At 53.9% G+C, this 11,599-nt stretch overlaps 1 protein-coding gene across 3 annotated transcripts in view; it reads left to right on the top strand.

Annotated features, from left to right (window-relative positions):
* The first annotated feature begins 5,262 nt into the window (after positions 1–5,262).
* Dmtn (dematin actin binding protein) overlaps positions 5,263–11,599 on the top strand; it is a 28,679-nt gene continuing 22,342 nt past the window's right edge. The window contains exon 1 of one of the 3 annotated variants that reach the window (XM_085698703.2): positions 5,263–5,430. The gene's annotated coding sequence lies outside the window, so the exon portion shown is untranslated. Of the gene's footprint in view, positions 5,431–6,450; positions 6,599–8,587; positions 8,720–11,599 lie in introns of those variants that run through there. The other 2 variants (XM_085698704.2, XM_048421750.3) reach the window with 2 other exon arrangements.

The following is an 11,599-nucleotide window of genomic DNA, read 5'->3' as shown; positions in this document are numbered from 1 at the left end:
TTTCCTGCAACCGGGTCCGCTGAAGAAAGGTGGGCAATCAGACCACAGAACTCAACCGCAAAGTGTCTGGTGCTGGCGGCACCGAGAAGCCAGGTGCTAGCTGGGAAAGATGGGCACCCGGGCACACAGGTGCTGCAGCCTGCGCGTCCCGCTGTGCGGTGCCGGGAGGCCCAGACGCGGGGACTGGCGGCCCCTCCCTCCGCGCGTTCCGATGTCCAGGCTCAGGCGACGCGTCCCTGCTACCTGTAGGAGAGAAGAAAACCCAACCCCTAGGCGCCTCCCTGAGCGGCCGCTGGCCGGGACAGGTGTCCTGTGGGGCCCAGGCCCGCGGGAGGGGGGAGGTGGTAGCAGGAGCGCGGCCCGGGGACGCCAGAAGTCACCTCGCGGGGAGCAAGATTGCTTTTTTCCGGTGAGCAGGGCTGGGAGGGGGAGGAGGTCTGGGACGAGCGGAAGCGGGTGGGGGCGAGAATGTGTCCCCTTGTTCTCCTCGGTCCCCACTGGGGGCGGAGGCGGGGGCCACACCTGAGGGCAAGCCTCAATTAGAGGCGGTCGCAGGCTGGGAGTGGAGGGGGAGGGCGCCCAGCCCCCACCGAGCTTCTGGGGTGGGCTTTCCCAGAGGCTTCCAGGTGTGCGGGGGGGGGGGGGGGAGCGAGGGTGGAAGCCGTAAAACCGCCTCTCCTATGGTGCGCTGGCTTTTAATCTTGTCAAGGGGGAGGTTATTGTGTCTGGGACCCTCCTCTCCTTTCTCCTTTCTGCTCCTGGAATCTTCAGCCTCAGTTTCCCCCTTTAAGAAAATGTTGTGGGGAGGAGTAATTATGAAGAGAAATGGAAAAGATTGAAAGCTAACCTTCTTCCCACTTCTCCCAAGAAATTACTTCAAAAAGTCCCGAACAGAAGTTGTAGGGCCGGGGCCTGGTTTAGTCTGAACCGGAGGTGGGCTGCCGCAGACAGAACCAACTTAGAGCTGGAACAGGGCCTGACCCCCCAACCCCGGGCCATTTAGAAGGTGGAGCCGACAAGAGCCAAGAGGGAGGTCCCGCAGGCCTAGGATTGACATTCTCCTTCCAGTTCGTCATAATTGCTTTTCACCAGGTTGCTTTTTTTCTGTCCCCCTATCACAAAGAGCCTTAATCCCAGTGAAGACCGCCGGACGCGCTGGGGGTAGTTTTCTGGGGTGTGTGTAGGGCGGGTGGTCTGGGGCTGCAGCTGATAACTGGCGAGTTCAATGGGACTTTAAAACTGAGGCAACACCCAGCAATTACTTGAGGACAAAGAGTTGGGGCCCCCAAGGTGTGGAGTATTGGGACTTTGGGGGGCTGGGAGGACTTTGAGAAGGAGGGGGGCTCTGATCTCTCTGATTATCGCAGGAATCTGAGACATTCTTAAGACTCTAGACTGCCTCTCCAGCCGGGCCTTGGCCCACCCCTCACCCTCCCTCTTGGGTTAGAGGCAGCTTCAAAGGTGGACTGGGCCCTTTGTCTGGCCTCGGCTTTCTTCTCAGGCCTTTCTCGGCCCCTCCCTCCCTCTTTGACCTCCCCAGCACAGACAAGCCTCTCGGGGCCAGCTCCAGAAAGCCCTCTCTGTTTCCTTTCTTGCTTTTTGAGGTGAGGCCTGGCAGGCAGGGACAGAGTATGCCAAAGAGAAAGGACAGCTTTGGAGGGCAGGGCTGAACCGGAAGCCAAGGGGCATCTCAGAGAGCCTTCAATCCAGCCGATCTCTGGCTGGGCTCAAAACCCACTCCTCAACACAACTGTTAGTGGGTCTGTCCAGCCGGCAGGCTCCTTACCCTAGGTAGTGTTTCATAAACCAGAGCCTTCTGGACAAGGGTAGCATGGAATCGCTACAATGCCGCAGCCAGAGCCAAGCACGCTGACATGCCCCTGTAATCCTAGCCCTCCCGAAGCTAAGGCAAGAAGATTGAGTTCTTGCCTGGACTACATGAGACCCTGTCGAAAACAAATAAGTAAATAAAACACGTGGGTCAAAAGGAATTGATCTCCGGTGATGACTTGTTGGAGGGGCATAAAGGGTTTGTGATAGGAAAGGGACTCCTCAACAATTTCAGATCCACATAGAGACTTTAACAGCCCTGGCTGCTTCTGACGATTCCTAAGCAGATTCTTGACAATAGCCTCTTGCTAGAGAGGGCAAGATGAACCCATCCAGGGAGAGAAGGTGGAGAGAAGCCACAGGGAGTGGCCTCCAATCCTGTGTGATGTAGTATTATCATACTCTGAGAATATCCTCCACATCAATCTCTTTTGCTCCGTCTTGCCCCTTCCACTAAACTCCAAAGGAGCTGGTGCAAGGAAGTCAGGAATGATGTCCATTCAGTTCAGATACCACATGGCTGCTTCTATTTTAAGTTCCATCGTCCAGCAATGCCCCTTGGATACCAGTGGCCAGTTACCAAGCCAGAATCTTTCTCCAGTCCTCAGCCTTGGCCTATAGTAGGCTAATCTCCCTAGCTTCACTGCCCTGTTCCCATAGAAACCTCTCTAAGGGGGCCTGGAGAGATGGCTCAGCAGTTAAGAACACTGACTGCTCTTCCAGAGGACCCAGGTTCAATTCCCAGGACCTATATGGCAGCTAACAACTGTCTGTAACTCCAAGATCTGACACCCTTACACGGACATACATACAGGCAAAACAACAGTGTACATAAAATAAAAATAATAATAATAAACCTCTCTAAGTCCCTCCATGGGTTTCCCTCCTGAGTATTGTCCTTGGAAGCCATGGGCAGGCACCCATGGTCAGCTAGTGGCTAGCTCTGCCCTCTGACACAAAGCAAGCTTTACTGTCAGAATGCAATCAAAACATCATACAACACTTGCCCCCTCCACACTAATCACACCCCCTCTGTTTTGCTTAGTTTATTGTTGGTGTGTGTACATGGCATATGTGTGACACACTTGCCACGGCATCCATGTAGAGGACAGAGGACAATTGGAGTTGGTTCTCTTCTTCCACCTCTATGTGGGGTCCAGCTACCAAGCTCAGGTCATCAGACTTGGACAGCAAGTGCCTTTGCCTGCCAAACTGTCTCACTGGCCCTGTTGGGGTTTTTTATTTGTTTGGTTTTTTTAATAAAATTTTGTTTTTATTTTATGTGCATGGGTGTTTTGTCTGCATGTATGTCTGTGTACCACATATGTGCCTAGTGACTTCAGAGAATAGAATTGGGGGATAGATACTGTGAAGCTGGAGTCATGGGCAGCTGTGGATCACTCGAGATGGGGGGTGCTGAGAAGTGAACTTGGGTCCTCCAAAAGAACAGCAAGTGCTCCTAGATACTGAGTCATCTGCTCAGCCATCTTTCCAGTCCCTGGTCTGTGTGTGTGTGTGTGTATGTGTGTGTGTGTGATATGTGTGTGGTGAGTATGTATAAGAGACCAGAGGTTGACATTGGTCTATTGTCTTCTGTCACTCTCCATACCCACATACATGCATGCATGCATACATACATACATACATGCATACATACATACATACATACATACATAGTCTCATGAGACTCGGTTTGACCCTACAGTCGGTGCACACTGGTCGAGAACTCATTATGTAGCCCAGGCTGACTTCAAACTTGGAGCAGCCATCTGTACTAACTCAGCCTCCCAGGAGCTGGGATTCCAGGTGTGAGCCACCACCACCATCCTGTTCCCACCTCGCAGCTCTGAAAGCTGTGCCACTGGTGTGCTCTCTTCTGGCTCCTCCCCAGCACTGTGTTGCCTGGCCCTCATGATGCAGGCAGGATGGGAAGCCAGAGCCCTCAGGTGTCCTCAGGGAAGAAGGGGTCCTGAGCAGTCACTTTGAATTAAGCATTCATTTCCTCCCTTCGGTACTGAAGCACCATACCGATCCTCCAGTTAATTAAAATGTTGGAGAAGATGGAGCTTTGGGGCACTTGAATTTTAATTGGAGGGATTAACCCATAAAAGCATGGCTCTTTCATTGAGATTTTTTTTTTTTTGAAATTCTCTCTCCTTCTTAAAATGAAGATAAGAAGGCATCCAGGTGTGGTGGCTCAGGCCTGTAATCCTATCACTTGGGAACCAGGGAATTGAGGCAGGAAGATTTCAAGTTCTAGGCCATCCTGGGCTACTTATATAATGAAAGTCTTTTTTTTTTTTAATTTTTTTAAAGAGGAAAAAAAGATATCCCAAAAGAGTAGATAAGAAGTTTTGAAAATAAAGCTGGGACAATCCTCATGTCTGTAACACCAGCACTTAGGAAGCTTAAGAAGGGCTGCTGTAGCCTTTGAAGCTGGGCAACGAAGTCTCAGAAGGATAAAAGTTTTGGAAATCAGGAACTGAAATGTACTAAGCCCTAGAGATATGCCTGGCGATGTGCAGGTAGACTGAAAATCATCCTCACTTGTCACCCCGCTGAGTCCTGCAGCCTGGATCCCTGCTTTCTGCAGGGCCTCAGTACAAGGTCCCTTCCTTGCCCAGGTCCAGTGTGATTGGAGCTGCGAGCATACATGGAGAATTAGCGAGAATGTTCGGTCAAAGTATGGAAACTGGTTTTGGTGCTATGGTGAGGAAGAGACCACAACGGGCTTTGAGAAGGGAGTGACAGGTCCGGGAGACTGGTGGCTGAGGCTCTGAGGTCGTAGAGGTTAAGAGTCTGGTTTCTAGTAGGAAGGGGTAGTGGCTTCTAGTCTCTGCTGAAAAAGAGCGACCGCGGCGGGTGGGAGACAGAAAGATAGATATGCCATGCAAAGAGAACTGGGGTATAGAGTTGTTGTTGCTTTTGAAACAGGGTTTCTCTGTGTAGCGCTAGCTGTCCTGGAACTCACTCTCTAGACCAGGCTGGCCTTGAAGTCACAGAGATCTGCCTGCCTCTGCCTTTGGCATGCTGGGGTTAAAGGCACTACCCAGCAACAGTCACTTTATAATATTTGTTTCTGTCATTCATATATATATATATATATATATATATATATATATATATATACATATATATATATATATTTAATAATGCTGTGTAGCCTGGGCTGGCCTCAAATTCACAGCAGTTCCATCTCAGCCTCCAAGATAGCAAACTCATCCTAAAATAGCTACTTTTGGCTTTCATACTCTGGACTGGGTCTTTGTCCTCTCTCCTTCCTCTCCATGTGTCCAGGTGCCCTGGCTCAACATTTCTAGGAGTTAATATTTAGACAGCATAGGGCACCCTATGTGTTACCCGCCCCCCAACAGGTCAGTGCACGGGGTGGGGCCTGGGCACTGGAGTGAGACATGAGCAGAGAAGCCTGCTGCTTCGGCCACAGTCCTCTCAGGAAGTCTGGCACCAGTGACCTTTCTGGAGAAAGTAGCCCAGAAGTAGCTCTTTGGGCCTGGAACCTTCTTTCTAAGAGAGGCAAGGGCCTCCACCCTCTACTGGGATTGTGGATGCCCTACTCGCAAGGCCTGAGAGCTTCAGGAGGTACGTTGGCCCTGTCTGAGGGAGGCCTCCTCGCCTGTTGGATTGGTTGAGGGTATGGGAGAAGCCCACCTAGGACCAGAGTCAACTGGCACATGGGGTCAGCGCTGCCCGCTCACAGGGAAGAGAATTTACATGTTACGGAGGGAAGAGGGTGGAGGAGGAACCTGGGATCAACTGGGCCTTCCCAGGCCCAGGCTGGAGGGAATACTGTTCTCCACAGATGGGGCAGGACAGAGATAAACAGAGTGGAGATAGAGACTGGCAAGGGAGAGGAGGTCTCTTGGCCTGGCTAACCCCCACCACCAGCATGCACTCATCCCCCCACCACACTAACACACACACACACACACACACACACACACACACACACACACACACACACCAAGATCCCTCCTAGCAAGAGGTGACCTTGACAACCTCAGGTCGACAGAGGGAGCCCTAACTCTGTGGACCCTTTGGCTCCAGGGCTGATTGGACCCTAGACTATTTCTGCCTAAGGTGTCTGGTGGATGGGGGGGGACGTTCCCAAGAACCATGTGACTGATGTGTTGTGGGAGTGGATTTGGGCCTTGAGGGACTAGAAGAGGCTGTCTGGGATTCTGACTTTTGTCTAGGTCATGGGGAGAGAGGGAGGGTTTGAGACTTGAAAGAGGTACCCAGGTAAACGGAAGAGACAGAGCCCATGGCCACAGGACCAGTCCAACCAGTGACCTTCTTGGTGTGATCGATCCCTCAGCACCAAGGCTGTTGAATCCCTTGTCCTTGTTACCTTTCCCCACCTACTCCATTGGCTGCCTGGAACAGGGCCGTCATCCTTCCAACCAGCCTGTTGTCTGGCCCTGAATTATGGTTCCCTCCAGACCAATTCTGGAACCAATCCTGGCTTACAGAGGGTGGAGGGGGGATGAGGGGAGAGCACACTTGCTAGGGTACGGCTGGGGGCACAGCCCCAGCATTATAGGCTCTGCAGGCCCCCTCCCTCTCTCCCTGAGGAAGAAGCAATAGGAGTCAGTATTTCTCCTCCCCCTCCCAACGCTGCTGAGCTGGGCCTGGGCTGCCAGGAGGTTGTCTTGGCAACGGGAGGCGGAGAGGAGATGCGCTAAGGGATGGAGGTGTATGTCACCGCAGAGGCTGCCGTGTTCCTGCCCCACGCCCCAGGCCCTTGAAGGTACTGAGAACCCTCCCCTCATGTTCCCCTCCTCCTGGCCTTTTCCCTGGACTCTTCCCCCATTTTTCCCTACCTCATAGGCTGGCTTCCATCAGAAAGGGACTCCTCTTTTTCTGGATCTTTGACTCCTACCCAGGGCTCCTAGCCTACCTCATTCTAGGCTCCTGTTTACACCTCTCCTTTCTGACAACGTACCTCTGGAGACCCTTGTACTGGAAGATGTGTCTCCTGGGGTGGGGTCTGGAAGGGGCTGGTAATCGAGGGAGAAGGAAGCTAGGCAGGAGCAGAGTCAGGAGTCTAAAGGGCCGAGTGTCAGAGTCCTGGGCACCTGGTCTCCTAGAGGGATGGAGAATGCTTAGGAGGAGGGCCTCCCCTCCCTCCCACTCTTTCAGACCTAGACTCTGGGCTACAAGGGTGGGGTTGAAGGGACAAACCATGAGAGGCGAGGCGGAGGCCCGGACTATCTATGAAAAAGCCTGGTAGCTCCTCCTCCAAGGCTGTGCCCCCCTTCCTGCACATTAAAGGTATACCCCATGCAGCTCTCCTGGCCTCCCTCCCTGCTTCTGTGGATTGGATGTCCCTCCCGACCCCAGGGTTTGTTGGGTTTTATTTGTTTGTTTGGTTGACTAGTTTTGGTTTTCCTCTACCTTCCACAGGACCCACCCTGACTGCACCCAGGCAGCTAAGCCAGGGTTCCCTGCCCTCCTTTCCCCTTTCTCAGCCACACAGCTACTTGCCTCCATCATTTCTCCTTCCGTCCGAGCCACCCTCGGGTTACAGTCCTCTTGTCTTCTGCTAATCCAATACACCCCTCCCTTTCTGTCCCCTCCAGTCCTCGTCTCTTTGAGAAAAGGATGCTGGGGCCATATTCTTACCTGTCTCCTTCACGCCCCTCCCCCTGAGATTTTTCCATTCAGAAACCCCAGAGTCCCCTCTCCAGATCCTAGCTTTGCCCCGGTAGCTGCTGATACCATCAGCTGACCGGCTGTGGGCAGCAGTTACCAGGGCAACGCAAGGCTGCCTAGGTAGGCAAGTCTGCTGCCGACATGGAGGTGGGGGATGAGGCCCGTCAATGCTAGTAGGGGTCAGTGTCGAGGTTTCCGATGTACCCCAAAGCCTGGAGTGGCTGACGTTTTGCCAGTGAGGGAAGGCATACCTCTGTGCTGGAATGGGTACCATCTGTTAGGAAGCTTCCTCTTCAAAAACATAGTCCCTGGGGAGAAGCCAGGTCCTTCATTCTATCCACTGGTCCCTACTGCAATTCTCAGGAGATAAAGGTTACTGAAAATCCAATCTCAATCTTATGTATTCATAACCTGGTTCCTTACATCCTTCCATTCATCCCCCCTCAGGAGAGGGTTAATCATTGGATGATCAATTCTGGTACCCCTGTTGTTTCCCCATCCCAGAGGTGGGGACCCTCACAGAGCCTCAGCTGCTTCTGGAAGGTGGTGTGGAGCACTACGAATGGGGTTTGAGGTGCAGATGCCTGGAGAGCTCCCCTCAGTTGTCAGTAGCGGCCTCTAACCCCCAGCAACATAAACTCTGTTGGAGCGGCTGTGGGGTGTGGATATGGCAGAGCCCGGGTGTGGGAAAGGTGGAAAAGGCAGCGCAGCCAATTCTGCTTCGTCATGATGCCGGCTAGTGCGCCCCTTGTTTCAAATGGATCGGCTGCAGAAGCAGCTGAGGAGGACTGGACCAGCAACACACCCAAACACACACACACACACCCTGGGGCTGGTCACTATCAGTTGTTGGTGGGGAAGGGCCCGCCCGCCCAGCGACCGCCCGTCCTGCCCGCCCACTAGACACCAGACGCCGGCTCCCCAGCGTTGGGAACCCAAGCTGGTGGCTTGCGAGAGGGTGAAGCGGGCGGGGGTTCAGAAGGGAGATCAGACCACTGAGCTGAGACCAGCTCCCCTCCTTCGCCAACTCCCACCCCACCCACCCTAAGCCGGCTTTCTTCCTGTTATTTGTGCTTCACTAAAGCGCGGCTGGGTTCCTGAAAGAGCCGCCTCCTACCTAGATTCCGGAGAAAAACGCGGCAACCCGTGGACCAGGGCCTAGGCCTTTTGCCTCTTGGGGCTTCTGGAGAGCCTGGGCCCCACTGTCTGGGAGGAGGTAGGTGGCAGGGTCCCCTGCCTCTCTTTCTTTCTGGCTTTGGGTAGTAGCAAGGATGCTAGCAGAGGGTCAGCTTTGGACTCTTGATCAGTGGGAGAATGGGTCTCAGTGGCTAGACAGCTTGGCTGTGTTTGACCTGATCAAACCCCATCCTTTATTTGGGGAGAAGGATTTAAGGTATTGCCAGGCAAGAGTGCTTGCGACCCCCCAATATCTGTTTCCTGAGTCCCCCCCACCCTTTCTACCTAGCTTATCTGGCCAGAATTTCAAGGGGTGAGGTCGTGGGGGCACAGTCAATGGAGGGCGCTATTATTTATCTCTTTGCTCATGATGCAAGGAATTCTTGCCAGCCTCCCTCCCACCGGGTCAGGTGCCCTCCCGAGTGCCAAGCGAACAGTGAGGGGCCCAACGCTGCCGGTTTACAGCCTGGAGCCCCTCCTACCTGAGGCTGGCCAGGTTGGGGTGGGGACTCGCTGAAGAATGAGACTGTGAGGCGGGGTGTGACTGCGGTCCTCACCTGGCTCTCCTCCTGCTATCAGCTAGTGTACTGGGGGTAGGGGTGGACGGAGACTGGGTGCTGAACAGACCCAGCGGGCGTTCGGGTCCTAAGGGCTTTTCCTTTCCCGGCACCAGACACACCAAACTCCTTTGCCGGGCAGGCGCACCTGTGTGTCTCCTCCCAGGGGACTGGTTGCCAGGTTGTTGCGGGCCCAAGAGAAGAAAGGCAGTGGTGGTGCCCTGGGAGTGGAAGATGTGGGGAAGCCCCCAGGGGGTGGGTCAGGTGAGGGCATTGTGAGTCTTGGGGTGCACGCGCTCAGCACAGCGATGGGCTCCGCAAACCACGCCAGGGGGCTGCGAACACAGATTACTGGTGCCAAGTGGAGGATCAGTGGGCGGGTGCAGGTAGGTGTCTTCAGCACCATGTGTCATTGTGCGGGGTGGGGGGGGGTCCTGGCAGGGAGAGTGGGCGAGTGCTCTGGCAAGGAGGGCTGCAGAGTCCCTGTGTGCACCCATGTGCAGGAGCTCTCTCGACAACCGCGTGTTGGGCGCGGAGCTCTTCTGTCTGTGTGCTGCTGTGGGTCTGTCTGTATGCTCCTGTGGGTCTTGTCTCAGCACAGCTGACCTTTCTGAGGTTGGGACCACATGGGTCCGCCGGTGAGCAATGTCTACGGGAGTCTTTCAGCACTCATGTGTCGGGAGAGTGGAACAGGGACCTCTCCTGAATTCTGAAAGCTGGATTTAGGGTGGGTGTCTCTCCCCCCACCCAGATCTGTTGAATCAGCCGTACCCCAGGTACTCAGGTCTGGAAGGCCAGAGCAGAAACATGTTGGAACCATACCTGAGCGCCTGAGGGACCTAGGACGGAGGAACTTACCTCTTCTGAAGGAAGTGTACAGAAATGGCCTGCCGACCCAGGCAAGAGAGAACCTAAGGAAAGTCGAGGGAATCCAGACATAGTTGTGGGGTCAAAGGGAGAGCGGGCACTGCAACCCAGGGCAGTTGTTACTGAGAGTGGGTGGGGCAGGCCCTGGAACCAATAGACTTTGTAATCTACTCCTTGTGGCTGACTGATCTTGTTCAGTGTGACATGTGTCACACAGTGCGGGTAATAGGAGCAGCCCGTCCAAAGCCATAGGAAACGGTTAAGAAAAAATTGCATGAGAGAAGAGGAAGTAACAACAGAGCTTTGCCCGCTTGAGAAAAGGTCAGGGGTAAGCTCGGCCTAAGGCCGGCCTTTGGTGAGCCACTGGCCTAAGCAGGCCCCAACCCTGCTGTCCTGTATCTCCACCCCGCCCTACAATACACACATTCATTGTAGTGCGCCTGGTGCCTGCCCTGCTGGCTACACCGCCCTTCTCCCACCCTAGGATGCTGTTTTGGGAACTGGTGACCTAGCTGGAGCCTGTCTTTATTTCTGGCATTGAGTTGTTACCACAGCAACTGTGGAGGTGGGGCTGCGAAGGGGGAGAGGGAGAGGGTGAGAAGCAAAGAGAGAGAAGGAGAAAAGATGAAGAAGGAAAAGGAAAGACAGGAAGAGAGACAGAGACACTGACTGAAACAGAGGCCTCCCACCCGCCTGACCTAGCCCACGTGGCTGACTTGGTTTACTTGTTCCTTCCTGTCTGTGGTCTTTGCCAACACGGCTCAAGGATGCCAAATGCTCCAGGGCCAGATCCTATAATCTCATCCAATCCTTGATTCCCAGCTCCTGCTCTACAGGTGAGGTGAGAGGCAGAGAGGCCCAAGTTCATATCAAAACAGGATTTTTGGGGATGCATTGGAAAGAACAGGAACTTCCCTTTGGCTTAAATACAGCCCTGGTGGAATTCCAGCTTCCTTTGGGTGGCCTTGGGGGAGTTCATCTCTCAGCTCTTTTTGTCCTTATCTCAAAGTGAGCAGAATACCGATGTGTCAAGTCCAGCAGGGCTATATGAATACCCCCAGCATAGGCATCCACACAGAGAAAGTAGTAACTGGATTAGGATGAAAGCAAAGGCTGGACCTGAGCCCACCTTTGATGGTGGACCTGTCTGCCTGTGAACCTTCATTTCTACAAGTCCGGGGGTCTTAATCTTGACTCCTCCCTGCCTGAGACAAAAGCCCTGGGATAGATGAGTGAAAATTTGGGCAAGTCTTATCACCCACATCCTGGGGAGCTGCAAAGCTCTGGTTGCCGTGGAGATGAGAGGGTGGGTGGTTTAAGGTGGAGCCTGGCTGGTGGCTCAGATAAGGCTGGGGCGCCAGGCTGAAGGTGGGTGGGGCTGAGATGGGAGGATGGGGAGCCTGCTGGCTATTGACCTGAGCCTGGGAGGTTGCAGGGTGTCTTCCTGACACCTGGACTAGCTTCCTCCGGTGCTCTACCTCCCTTCCCTTCCCTCC

This window comes from Myodes glareolus, chromosome 12, assembly GCF_982192425.1.
Source record: "Myodes glareolus chromosome 12, mMyoGla1.1, whole genome shotgun sequence".
Taxonomy (NCBI): Eukaryota; Metazoa; Chordata; class Mammalia; order Rodentia; family Cricetidae; genus Myodes; species Myodes glareolus.
Note: the sequence above shows the minus strand (reverse complement) of the source record. Positions and strands in the feature narration are given on the sequence as shown.